The sequence below is a fragment of the Monodon monoceros genome, unplaced genomic scaffold (genome assembly GCF_005190385.1).
Source record: "Monodon monoceros isolate NGI ecotype Baffin Bay Population unplaced genomic scaffold, NGI_Narwhal_1 Super_Scaffold_7, whole genome shotgun sequence".
In the NCBI taxonomy this organism is placed as follows: Eukaryota; Metazoa; Chordata; class Mammalia; order Artiodactyla; family Monodontidae; genus Monodon; species Monodon monoceros.
The window spans coordinates 42,960,535-42,974,373 of NW_021703784.1; the positions used below are offsets into that span (position 1 = coordinate 42,960,535).

General features: G+C 37.6%; 1 protein-coding gene and 1 long non-coding RNA gene across 5 annotated transcripts in view; one reads left to right on the forward strand and one right to left on the reverse strand.

The window, feature by feature from the left end:
- GRM5 (glutamate metabotropic receptor 5) overlaps positions 1-13,839 on the forward strand; it is a 555,198-nt gene that overhangs the window by 286,360 nt on the left and 254,999 nt on the right. The gene's annotated exons all lie outside the window — the stretch shown is intronic.
- Positions 5,341-13,839, reverse strand: part of LOC114886584 — a 259,298-nt gene continuing 250,799 nt past the window's right edge. For all 3 annotated transcript variants that reach the window (XR_003791365.1, XR_003791364.1, XR_003791363.1), the window contains one exon: positions 5,341-5,548. This is a non-coding gene — a long non-coding RNA (uncharacterized LOC114886584). The remainder of the gene's footprint in view (positions 5,549-13,839) is intronic.

Here is a 13,839-nt window from a genome sequence, read left to right on the forward strand (position 1 = left end):
GGTTGTTTCATATGCTTTTAATAAAGTTAGATACACTTGTTACAGTCTGCATTCTTTCCTGGTATCCCCAAAATCCTAAATGGCTTTTTATTAAATTGTTTGCATTAAGATTCACTTTTGTTTTATCAATTTCTATAGATTTTTGACAAAGGCGTAAAGGCATATATCTACCAATATAGCAGAGGTCCCCAAGCCCTGGGCCGCGGACTGGTATCATTCTACACCCTGTTTAGGAGCCAGGTTGCACAGCCGGAGGTGAGCAGTGGGCGAGTGAGCGAAGCTTCATCTGCCGCTCCCGATCGCTCACATTACCGCCTGAACCATCCGCCCGCCGCCCGTGGAAAAATTGTCTTCCACGAAACTGGTCTTTGGTGCCAAAAAGGTTGGGGACCGCTGCAATATAGGATCATACAAAATAGTTTCACTGCCTTAATAATCCCTTGTGTTTTATATATTCAGTTCTCCTCCCTTCCCAAACCCTTAGCAACCACTTTACTTTTGGGTGTCTCTATGGTTTTGCCTTTTCCATAATGTAATATAGTTGAAATAACATAGTATTTAGCATTTAAGACTGCTCTGTTCATTGGCAAGTCACTTAATGTTTTTCCATGTCTTTTCATGGCTTGATAGCTTATGTCTGTTTATCACTGAATAATACTCCATTGTATGGATGTACCACAGTGTATTCATTCTCCTATTGCAGAATATCACAGTCACTTCCTATTTGGGGCAATTATGAATAAAGTTGCTGTAAACATTTAGCTGCTGGTTTTTATGTGAATTAAGTTCCCAACTCAATTGGGAATAAACCTAGGAATACAATTGGATCATATGGTAGCTTTGTAAGAAACTGCCAGTCTTCCAAAGTTTACTATTTTACATTCCCATCAGAAATGAATAAGAATTTCTGTTGCTCTGTATCCTCACAAGCAGTTGGTATTGTCAGGTTTTTTTTGTTTTTTGTTTTTAATTTTAACCATTCTAATAGGTATGTAGGGGTACCTCGTTATAATTTACAATTCCCTGCTGACAAATGACGTTGAATATCTTTTCATATATTTATTTGCCATCTGTGTACCTTCTTTGGTGAAGTGTCTGTTCAGGTCTTTTGTCCAGTTTTTAATTTGGATTGTTTATTTTCTTATTGTTGAGTTTTAAGAGTTCTTTGTATATCTTGGATACAAATTCTTTATCAGGTGTGTCTTTCAAATATTTTCTCCCAGTATGTGGTTTGTTTCTTCGTGCTCTTAAGAGTGTTGTTCAGAGAGCAGAGTTTTAAATTTAATGAAGTTGAATTTATCTTTTTTTGTTCATGGATTATGTTTTTTTGGCATTGTAACTAAAAACTCAGTGCAAAGCCCAAGATCACCTAGATTTTCTCCTATACTATCTTCTAAAAGTTTTATATTTTTGCATTTTACGTTTATGTTTATGATCCATTGTGAGTTAATTTTTGTGAAAAGTGTTAAGGTCTGTGTCTACATTCATTTTTTAAATGGGTGTCCAGTTGTTGCAGCACCATTTATTGAAAAGATAATCTTCTCTCCATTGAATTTCCTTTGTTCTGTTTCATAGTAAGTTGTCTCTATTTGTGTGGGTCTATTTCGGGTTCTCTGTTTTACTTCATTTATCTGTGTGTCTATTCTTTCACCAATACTATGCTGTTTTTATTACTGTAGCTTTATAAGAAGTCTTGAAGATGGGTAATGTCTGTCCTCCAACTTTTTTCTTATTCTTCACTATTGTGTTGGCTCTTCTGGGTCTTTTGCTTTTCCATACAAAATTTAGTATCAAAGTTTCGATATCCACAAATATCTTGCATACAGAGGCTAAAACTGAAGGGACAGAAAAAAATATTCCACGTAAATGGTAACCAAAAGTGAGCAGGATTGGCTACACTTATGTCAGATATAATAGAATTTAAGTGAGAAGCTGTCACAAGAGACAGTGAAAGTTACCATGTAATAATAAAAGGGTCAATTAATCAGGAAAACATAACAATTATACTTTAAAACAACTATATGTGTGTTTTTTCTGCATCAACTGATATGATGATATGGTTTTTCTTCCTTAGCCTGTTGATGTGATGGATTATAGCACTTGATTTTCAAATGTTGAACCAGCCTTGCATACATGAAAATCATCTGGCTGGGTAACTTCTTTTCCAGGGGAAGGTTATTAATTATTGATTCCATTTCCTTAGTAGTCAAAAACCCATTCAGAAATACTTCTCCTTGCATAAGCTTGTGTGAATTTTGGTAGTTCGTATCTTTCAAGTAATTGGTCCAGTTCACCTAAGTTATTAGATTTGTGGGCATAGGGGTGTTCATAATACTCCTTTATTATCTTTTAATATCGAGGGTATCAGCAGTTATCATCCTGTTTCATTTCTGATATTAGCAAGTTGTGTCTTCTCTATTTTTTATTGGTTAGCTTGAATAGATGTTTATAATGTTTAATAGTCTTTTCTAAGAACCAGCTTTTAGTTTCATTTATTTTCTCTATTGAGTCTTGCTTTCAATTTCATTGAGGTGTGCTAAAATTTTATTACCTCTTTTCTTCTGCTTTCTTTAGATTTATATTCTCTTCTTTCTTTGGTTTTGAAGGTAAAAGTTTAGGCTATTGATTTTAGATACTTCTTCCTTTCTAGTATGTGCATTCAATGCTACTAATTTCACTCTAAGGTCTGCTTTTACTGCCTCCTACAAATTTTGATATTTCATTTTCAAAATATTCTTTTATTTCCCTAAGACTTCTTCTTGGACATATGTGTGGGAAACATTTGACACTGTACTCTAGCATGTATCTACACTCTTGGAAAGAGTTGGGGTTTTTTTTTTGTTTGTTTTTTTGTGTGTGGTACGCAGGCCTCTCACTGTTGTGGCCTCTCCCGTTGAGGAGCACAGGCTCCGGACGCGCAGACTCAGCAGCCATGGCTCACGGGCCCAGCCGCTCTGGGGCATGTGGGATCCTCCCAGACCGGGGCACGAACCCGTGTCCCCTGCATCGGCAGACTCTCAACCACTGCGCCACCAGGGAAGCCCTTGGAAAGAGTTTTGATGTCTTAACTTTTCATTATCAAGAAATGGGTTGCCAGTTTAGGGGCCTATGGTTTCAATGAGAAACAGAACGTGAATACAGATGGGATTTTCTCATTAAAAATATTAAAGAGGGTATCTTGCTTATAGAATCACAGTGTTACACTGATGGTACATTTAGTATGTACCATCACTTTAATCTCTAAATTTCAAAAAATGTATAACATTTAAAAAATTTTTGCTTCAATTGGATAATCTCTCTACCTAAAAATTCCAGGGAAAATATAAGTTCTAAAGTGTGTGATTAACAAAGTTTGCATTTTCCTGGCTAGATTTCTTGACTTCATTATCACTTTAAAATTTTTATATTGGCAACAGCAACTGTAATTCTCCTTCATTCTCAAATGCGTACATGCTATATATTTTCTCTGCTTACAATTAGCTTTGACGTGTGAATGTACAGAAAATGGTTATTCTAGCCATATAACAAGAGATCAGGAGTTCTGGAAACTTATTGTAAAGTGCATATAATAAGACTACTTATCTCAAAGAGTTTTTAAGAATTAGAGGAAATAACACCTGAGCTGAGGTGTTTGTTGGGACATGCTAGAGAGGACAAAGAGGAGTGGAGGGAATCTGAGGATTAGCAAACTCACTGCAAAGGCTGGAAGCAAGGGGGGCCATAATGGTCAACATTTATTGAGTGCTTACTGTATATTAGTCTCTCAGCAAAGGGTCATTTCTTCTAATTCTAAAACAACTCTTTGAGATAAGTAGCCTTCTTATATTCATTTTACAAATGAAGGAACTGAGACACAGAGAGGCTAGAAAAATTGTCCAAAGTCACGTAGGTAGTAAATGGAGAAACCAAAACTTGTTTAACCTAAGCTAATGCCAGAGACTTACCATTTGATTATTTTGTCTCCATAGAAAATGAAGATCAAAGGTTAACTGAGGGCTTCCCTGGTGGCGCAGTGGTTGAGAGTCCGCCTGCCGATGCAGGCGACACGGGTTCATGTCCCAGTCTGGGAAGATCCCACATGCCGCGGAGCGGCTGGGCCCATGAGCCATGGCCGCTGAGCCTGCGCATCTGGAGCCTGTGCTCCGCAACGGGAGAGGCCCAACAGTGACAGGCCCGCATACCGCAAAAAGAAAAAACAAAACAAAAACAAAAACAAACAAACAAACAAAAAAAAAGGTTAACTGAAATGCTAGAACCAAGGAAGCAGTCTAGAACAAGTGTTCATACAGGAGTGTATGTCAAAAACAGAAAGTCAAATCACAATGGTTACTTAGAACTTTGGAACATTAATTCAGAAAACAGAGAATAAAGCAAGGTGGGTGATCATAGGTCATCCAGGAAACAAAGTCAGGAAGCTGTTTTCTATCCCAGACATAAGTAATCAAAGAAGCTTCTCAGTGAAGTGTCCCTGTCTGGCTAACCCTGGCCACATTAGTGATAATTCCTCATCTTACCATACCAGAGACATCCTGACTACACTTCACAATGAAAACTGGTTTTACCAACTTTTGAATATCAAATAAGTATTACATAATATTAATAAATGATTCTTAATACTTTACTAGGTGTGATTATGATATTATAAAATATATCTTTTTAAATATCTATTAGAAATAAATAATAATGTATTGCAGGTAAAGTGCCTTGATGTAAAGGATTTGCTTTAAAATACTAGAGCAAGGGAGAGAGAGAGTTTAGGTGAGACAAGATGACTGGCAACATTTTGAAGAGTAATGAAGCCGGTGATGGATAAATGGGGATTCATTATATGATCCTGTCTCTCTTTGTATATGTCTGAAACTTTCTATAAGTAAAAGGTTAAAAAGAAAAGTGGTTTCATTTCAAGATTTTATGCTTATTGGTGATGGAGTTGGGTAATTTTATCTCAAACAGTAGGTGTCTGTTCGACAGATTTCAATTCAGCAAGGTAACTTGAAATGAAGTCTTATTTAGCATATATTAAAACCCATTAAGCATATCAAACTTTGTAGCTAAGAATACCCATTTTTGATGAAGGCAAGAAAAATACAATTACTTTTATGATATTTGAATATTTTTAAGATCAAATTATACAGAATTTTTATATGCAAGACTAAAAAGAGGAAAAGGAACATTTTTGAAAAATATTATTTCCTCCTAATAGTCTGCTTCTAATCCCAGTGGGAAACCAAAATAAGGAGAACTTAAAATTTCAGATCACTTAATTCAAGGAAGTTTCCCTTCAAGCTTGTTTCTCAAAATGAATTTGATTTTATTCTGAATTTAAATCTGTACCTAAATTTTATTACTCCTTGCCCTTGGACCACTGATTGGTGTCATTAAGTACTTGTCTACTTATAGTTTTCCATTTTGGTCTCATTAGCGGAGGAAGATCTATCTGCTGCTTCTCTATTTTGAAGAGTTTTCTTAATTTCTGTTGCCTTCCCCAGGGACCAAGGCTCACTGTCACCGGCTCTTCCTCTAGACTGGATTCTGGGTTGTGCAGTACCTGCAAAGGAGAAAATCAGTTGAGAGAAATGTGGTATGAGAGAGATGAGGAAATGAGATAAATAAAGGTTACAAAACTTTTTAAACCGAATCATTTGGGAGATCCAGTCAGTTGAAGTCAGTTGGCTCCTGTTTCCATCTATCCTACAAAGGTTGGGATGTTTATAGACAAAGTTGGGTCCCAGGTCAACTGGATATTATCAGACCCTTATGGTTTATCCATGAACCACTTCCTCTAGACCTTGTAAGTGTGCTTCCCTCTTGAAGGCCTCAGGAGGTTCTGAGCATGTGAAGAAACTAACTAAAAAAAAAAATCCAGGGTTGAGGGTGGATGCTGGGAACCCTTTGCCCAGAGCTTGCCTATAGCAGCCCTTTGCCACCAGTATCACTACTGATATGGGCTGTGTCAGCAGTATGTGCAGTACCATCCTTGATGTTGAGGAGAATATAAAGAGGTATCCAAGCTTGTCATCTTCTTGGGGACACAGGGCTGGCACAGAGGAAAAATCATCGGAAAGGTTTATATAACAGGATATATAACAAGGTCAAGGTCCACATGAATTATTCAGACTGAGAATGTTATGGGAATTCAGTGGAGATTTAGGGAATGTCAAGAGATCTGAGCAGTAGAGAAGGAAAAACAGGGCCTTTGGAGCCTATAGACCTGGGTATTAAATCTGGCTTTGCCACTTCTTGAGCATGTAACCTTGTGAAAGTCACTTAACCACTCTGCAATGCATTGATGTTTTTATCTGCAAGGCCTGATAATGGTTATACTATCAGGTATTAATAAAAGTAAATTGCTATTATTATAGAGCCAAGTATGTAGTTGGTGTTCAGTCAGTGGGGGCCAGCATTATTAATCAGTGTACTCTAGTGGACTTGCTTAGTTCTAAATTGGCATGTAGATATATGACTATTCTGGGATATTTTGAACTTACCCTGTCTTAAAACCCAACGGTCATCAAATGCTTGCATATTACTTTTGAGATTTTAGAAAGTGTCTCTGATAGAATTGTTATGGGTTGATTTCTGGGTCAAGAATAAACAAATTCCTGAGACTGCAGTCCAGGCCTAGCACTGGCACTGGTTCATCAAATGGACCAGCCATGATTCCATTCCTGCAGGACAGCATGGAGTGACAGGATGAGCTCTGCCACTTTTCTGAAGCTTTAGTTTTCTCTCGTGTCCTGGGACAGTGACACCTGCCTTTCAAGGCTTATATGGGGATTGAATGAGTGGGGTCTGGGAAAAGCATAGCAATGTGTATTTTTCCACGATAGATACTAAATAATTGTTAGTTTCTTCCCTCCTCTTCCATTCCCTATTTCTGGGCTTCAGTTGAAGAAGCTGTAAAATGAAGGGGATGGATTTTGTAACTTTTAAGGTCTCCACCAGCCTATAACTCAATGGTTGCTGCGTATCTACTTACAGCAAAGGTGACCTTGTCATAAATAATGGTTTGCTGCACAGAATATCTGGTTGTTAATGTCTCTCTGTCTGTTTGTAAGGCATTGCTATTAAGTCTCAGTGTCATTTTTTCTTGTCCTGCCTTTTTTTTCCCTCTAGCCTTTCATTAGTATTATTCAGTTGGGAATATTTAATGTAAATCAAATTGCTTTCATTGCACTTTCTACTAGGCTGCGGTGCAAATTTATTTATCTAACTATGGTCCTAGATTTATAAATTCAGACCTTAGTAAATGGAGGGTGCATGATTATTCTCCTTTTGTAATTATGATATAGAAGAGAATTTTACTAGCTCGTTTCTCATACTAATGTTCATTTGACAGACCTGCAAATAGCTCTGTAGTTCACCAGCTTTCAGTATCATTTCAATCTTTCCTTGAAACAGCTTTGAATTTTGCTCTTCATTTCTGCCTAACTAGTCAATATAAGCTTCATTACCATTGACAATTAACTGCAGTTCCTTCCAGCATGTATAGTCAAATCAGTGTGTGTGGTCAGTCATCTAGAACAAATTAGAAGTATCTGCTGCTTTGGGGGCTACAGTCTGCAATTTTTGGTTAGTGATTAACTGTGGAAAATTGTTGTTACGTTTCTGATATGATGCAATGTGATTTTACACGCCTTACATCTCTTCCAGACAGGCTGTTTGGTTTACTGATAATTTGCATCCTGGCAAAATGGCCCAAAGCCTATAGTAAGGCTTTACAGTCATATGCCTTTCACTGTCACTAAATCCTGCAAGCCTGCTCAGACTGGGGGAGCCCCCAAAATGAAAGAGACAATGTCCTCGAAGAGGTCACCATTGAGGGTCATTTTGGGAAAGGCCCAGGCTTTGTCATTTCCAATCATCCTGAGTGTATCCAGCAGTGGAGAGGCAAACTGTTTGGCATAGGAGGTAAAGTGTGCAGATCCCAGATGTCTGAAAATGAAGGTGGGGTAAAGATCTAACAAACTCAGGTTATCAAATTATCATCTGCCCACTACTCTCCGTTATCCCCCAGAATCCTATGTGCCTCTAAAAAACTCCTGTTTTTTTAATCATGACCTCTGATGTGTACCCAGATTATGTGCCCAAATTCTGTGCCAAACCGTGACAGCTTGGGTGATTATTCTCTCTTGGGGTTTTCCTCAGAGCTTTGCACATTTACTTACCTATCAGAGTCCTTTGGGGAGGGTGAGATGTTTCCTCAACCTCTTCCCAGAAAACCTTGGATCTGATGTCATAGCCCACGCAAGGGCAGATATGGAGTTTATATAAAAGTATGGTGTAATGGGTGGCAATCTCATTAGAAGCAGAGCCAAGGAGTTTTCTTTTTTTTTCTTTTAACATCTTTAATGGAGTATAATTGCTTTAAATGGTGTGTTAGTTTCTGCTTTGTAACAGAGTGAATCAGTTATACACACACATATGTTCTCATATCTCTTCCCTCTTGCATCTCCCTCCCTCCCACCCTCCCTATCCCACCACTCTAGGTGGTCACAAAGCACCGAGCTGATCTCCCTGTGCTATGCGGCTGCTTCCCACTAGCTATCTATTTTACGTTTGGTAGTGTATATATGTCCATGCAACTCTCTCACTTTGTCACAGCTTACCCTTCCCCCTCCCCATATCCTCAAGTCCATTCTCTAGTACGTCTGCATCTTTATTCCTGTCTCACCGCTATGTTCTTCATGACCTTTTTTTTTTTTTAGATTCCATATATATCTGTTAGCAGACGGTATTTGTATTTCTGACTTCACTCTGTATGAGAGTCTCTAGGTCCATCCACCTCACTACAAATAACTCAGTTTCGTTCCTTTTCATGGCTGAGTAATATTCCATTGTATATATGTGCCACATCTTCTTTATCCCTTCATCTGTCGATGGACATTTAGGTTGCTTCCATGTCCTGGCTATTGTAAATGGAGCTGCAGTGAATATTGTGGTACATGACTCTTTTTGAGTTATGGTTTTCTCAGGGTATATGCCCAATAGTGGGATTGCTGGGTCATATGGTAGTTCTATTTTTAGTTTTTTAAGGAACCTCCATACTGTTCTCCGTGGTGGCTGTATCAATTTACATTCCCACCAACAGTGCAAGAGGGTTCCCTTTTCTCCACACCCTCTCCAGCATTTATTGTTTGTAGATTTTTTGATGATGGCCAATCTGACTGGTGTGAGATGATATCTCATTGTAGTTTTGATTTGCATTTCTCTAACGATTAATGATGTTGAGCATTCTTTCATGTGTTTGTTGGCAATCTGTATATCTTCTTTGGAGAAATGTCTACTTAGGTTTTCTGCCCATTTTGCATTGGGCTGTTTGCTTTTTTGATATTGAGCTGCATGAGTTGCTTGCAAATTTTGGAGATAAAGCCTCTGTCAGTTGCTTCATTTGCAAATATTTTCTCCCATTCTGAGGGTTACCTTTTCATCTTGTTTATGGTTTCCTTTGCTGTGCAAAAGCTTTTAAGGTTCATTAGGTCCAATTTGTTAATTTTTGTTTTTATTTCCATTTCTCTAGGAGGTGGGTCAAAAAGTATCCTGCTGTGATTTATGTCATAGAGTGTTCTGCCTATGTTTTCCTCTAAGAGTTTTAGAGTGTCTGGCCTTACATTTAGGTCTTTAATCCATTGTGAGTTTATTTTTGTGTATGGTGTTAGGGAGTGTTCTAATTTCATTCTTTTACATGTAGCTGTTTTCCCAGCACTACTTATTGAAGAGGCTGTCTTTTCTCCACTGTATATTCTTGCCTCCTTTATCAAACATAAGGTGACCATATGTGTGTGGGTTTGTCTCTGGGCTTTCTATCCTGTTCCATTGATCTATATTTCTGTTTTTGTGCCAGTACCATACTGTCTTGATTACTGTAGCTTTGTAGTATAGTCTGAAGTCAGGGAGCCTGATTCCTCCAGCTCTGTTTTTCTTTCTCAACATTGCTTTGGCTATTTGGGGTCTTTTGTGTTTCCATACAAATTGTGAAATTTTTTGTTCTAGTTCTGTGAAAAATGCCAGTGGTAGTGGATAGGGATTGCATTGAATCTGTAGATTGCTTGGGTAGTAGAGTCATTTTCACAATGTTGATTCTTCCAATCCAATTACATGGTATATCTCTCCATCTATTTGTATCATCTTTAATTTCTTTCATCAGTGTCTTATAATTTTCTGCATACAGGTCTTTTGTCTCCTTAGGTAGGTTTATTCCTAGATATTTTATTCTTCTTGTTGCAGTGGTAAATGGAGTGTTTTCTTAATTTCACTTTCAGATTTTTCATCATTAGTGTATAGGAATGCAAGAGATTTCTGTGCATTAATTATGTATCCTGCCACTTTATCAAATTCACTGATTAGCTCTAGTAGTTTTCCGGTAGCATCTTTAGGATTCTCTATGTATAGTATCATGTCATCTGCAAGCAGTGACAACTTTACTTCTTTTTTTCCAATTTGGATTGCTTTTATTTCTTTTTCTTCCCTGATTGCTGTGGCTAAATCTTCCAAAACTATGTTGAATAATAGTGGTGAGAGTGGCCAACCTTGTCTTGTTCCTGATCTTAGTGGAAGTGGTTTCAGTTTTCACCATTGAGGATGATGTTGGCTGTGGCTTTGTCATACATGGCCTTTATTATGTTGAGGAAAGTTCCCTCTATGCCTACTTTCTGGAGGATTTTTATCATAAATGGGTGTTGAATTTTGTCGAAAGCCTTCTCTGCATCTATTGAGATGATTATATGGTTTTTCTCCTTCAATTTGTTAATATGGTGTATCACGTTGATTGATTTGCGTATATTGAAGAATCCTTGCATTTCTGGGATAAACCCCACTTGATCATAGTGTACGATCCTTTTAATGTGCTCTTGGATTCTGTTTGCTAGTATTTTGTTGAGGATTTTTGCATCTATGTTCATCAGTGATATTGGCCTGTAGTTTTCTTTCTTTGTGACATCTTTGTCTGGTTTTGGTATCAGGATGATGGTGGCCTGGTAGACTGAGTTTGGGAGTGTTCCTCCCTCTGCTATATTTTAGAAGAGTTTGAGAAGGATAGGTGTTACCTCTTCTCTAAATGTTTGATAGATTTCACCTGTGAAGCCATCTGGTCCTGGGCTTTTGTTTGTTGGCAGAATTTTAATCACAGTTTCAAATTCAGTGCTTGTTTTAGGTCTCTTCATATTTTCTGTTTCTTCCTGGTTCAGTCTCAGAAGGTTGTGCATTTCTAAGAATTTGTCCATTTCTTCCAGGTTGTCCATTTTATTGGCATATAGTTGCTTGTAGTAATCTGTCATGATCTTTTGTATTTCTACAGTGTCAGTTGTTACTTCTCGTTTTTTCATTTCTAATTCTATTGATTTGAGTCTTCTCCCTTTTTTTCTTGATAAATCTGGTTAATAGTTTATCAATTTTGTTTATCTTCTCAAAGAACCAGCTTTTAGTTTTATTGATCTTTGCTACCATTTCCTTCAATTCTTTTTCATTTATTTCTGATCTCATGTTTATGATTTCTTTCCTTCTGCTAACTTTGGGGTTTTTTTGTTCTTCTTTCTCTAATTGCTTTTGGTGTAAGGTTAGGTTGTTTATTTGAGATGTTTCTTGTTTCTTAATGTAGGATTGTATCACTATAAACTTCCCTCTTAGAACTGCTTTTGCTGCATCCCATAGGTTTTGGGTCGTTGTATTTTCATTGTCATTTGTGTCTAGGTATTTTTTGATTTTTCTCTTTGATTTCTTCAGTGGTCTCTTGGTTACTAAGTAGTGTGTTGTTTAGCCTCCATGTGTTTGTATTTCTTACAGATTTTGCCTGTAATTGATATCTAGTTTCATAGTGTTGTGGTCAGAAAAGATACTTGATATGATTTCAATATTCTTAAATTTACCAAGGCTTGATTTGTGATGCAAGATATGATCTATCCTGGAGAATGTTCCATGAGCACTTGAGAAGAAAGTGTATTCTGTTGTTTTTGGATGGAATGTCCTATAAATATCAATTAAGTCTATCTTGTTTAATGTATCATTTAACGCTTGTGTTTACTTATTTATTTTCATTTTGAATGATCTGTCCATTGGTGAAAGTGGGATGTTAAAGTCCCCTACTATGATTGTGTTACTGTCAATTTCCCCTTTTATGGCTGTTAGCATTTGCCGTATGTATTGAGGTGCTCCTAAGTTGGGTGCATAAATTTTTACAGTTGTTTTATTTTCTTCTTGGATTGGTTCCTTGATCATTATGTACTGTCCTCTTTGTCTCTTGTAATAGTCTTTATTTTAAAGTCTATTTTGTCCGATATGAGAATTGCTACTCCAACTTTCTTTTGGTTTCCATTTGCATGGAATATCTTTTGCCATCCCCTTAGTTTCAGTCTGTATGTGTCTCTAGGTCTGAAGTGGGTCTCTTGTAGACAGCATATATATGGGTTTTGATTTTGTATCCATTTAGCCAATGCGTGTCTTTTGGTGGGAGCATTTAGTCCATTTACATTTAAGGTAATTATCGATATGTATGTTCCTATTCCCATTTTCTAAATTGTTTTGGGTTCGTTATTGTAGGTCTTTTCCTTCTCTTGTGTTTCTTGCCTAGAGAAGTTCCTTTAGCATTTGTTGTAAAGCTGGTTTGGTGGTGCTGAACTCTCTCAGCTTTTGCTTGTCTGTATAGGTTTTAATTTCTCCATCAAATCTGAATGAGATCCTTGCTGGGTAGAGTAATCTTGGTTGCAGGTTTTTCTCCTTCATCACTTTCAGTATGTCCTGCCACTCCCTTCTGGCTTGCAGAGTTTCTGCTGAAAGATCAGCTGTTAACCTTATGGGGATTCCCTTTTGTGTTATTTGTTGTTTTTCCCTTGCTGCTTTTAATATTTTTTTCTTTGTATTTAATTTTTGATAGTTTGATTAATATTTGTCTTGGCATGTTTCTCCTTGGATTTATCCTATATGGGACTCTCTGTGCTTCCTGGACTTGATTGACTATTTCCTTTCCCATATTAGGGAAGTCTTCAACTATAATCTCTTCAAATATTTTCTCAGTCCCTTTCTTTTTCTCTTCTTCTCCTGGGACCCCTATAATTCGAATGTTGGTGCATTTATCGTTGTCCCAGAGGTCTCTGAGACTGTCCTCAAGTCTTTTCATTCTTTTTTTCTTTATTCTGCTCTGCAGTAGTTATTTCCAGTATTTTATCTTCCAGGTCACTTATCCATTTTTCTGCCTCAGTTATTCTGCTATTGATCCCTTCTAGAGAATTTTTAATTTCATTTATTGTGTTGTTCATCGTTGCTTGTTTCATCTTTAGCTCTTCTAGGACCTTGTTAAATGTTTCTTGCATTTTCTCTATTCTATTTCCAAGATTTTGGATCATCTCTACTATCATTATTCTGAATTCTTTTTCAGGTAGACTGGCTATTTCCTCTTCATTTGTTAGGTCTGGTGGGTTTTTGCCTTGCTCTTTCATCTGCTGTGTGTTTCTCTGTCTTCTCATTTTGCTTATCTTTCTGTGTTTGGGGTCTCTTTTTCACAGGCTGCAGGTTTGTAGTTCCCGTTGTTTTTGGTGTCTGTCCCCAGTGGCTAAGGTTGTTTCAGTGGGTTCTGTAGGCTTCCTGGTAGAGGCGACTAGTGCCTGTGTTCTGGTGGTTGAGGCTGGATCTTGTCTTTCTGTTGGGCAGGTCCACGTCTGGTGGTGTGTTTTGGGATGTCTGTGGCCTTATTATGATTTTAGGCAGCCTCTGTGCTAATGGGTGGGGTTGTGTTCCTGTATTGCTAGTTGTTTGGCATAGGGTGTCCAGCATTGTGGCTTGCTGGTCGTTGAGTGGAGCTGGGTCTTGGTGCTGAGATGGAGATCCCTGGGAGATTTTCGCCATTTG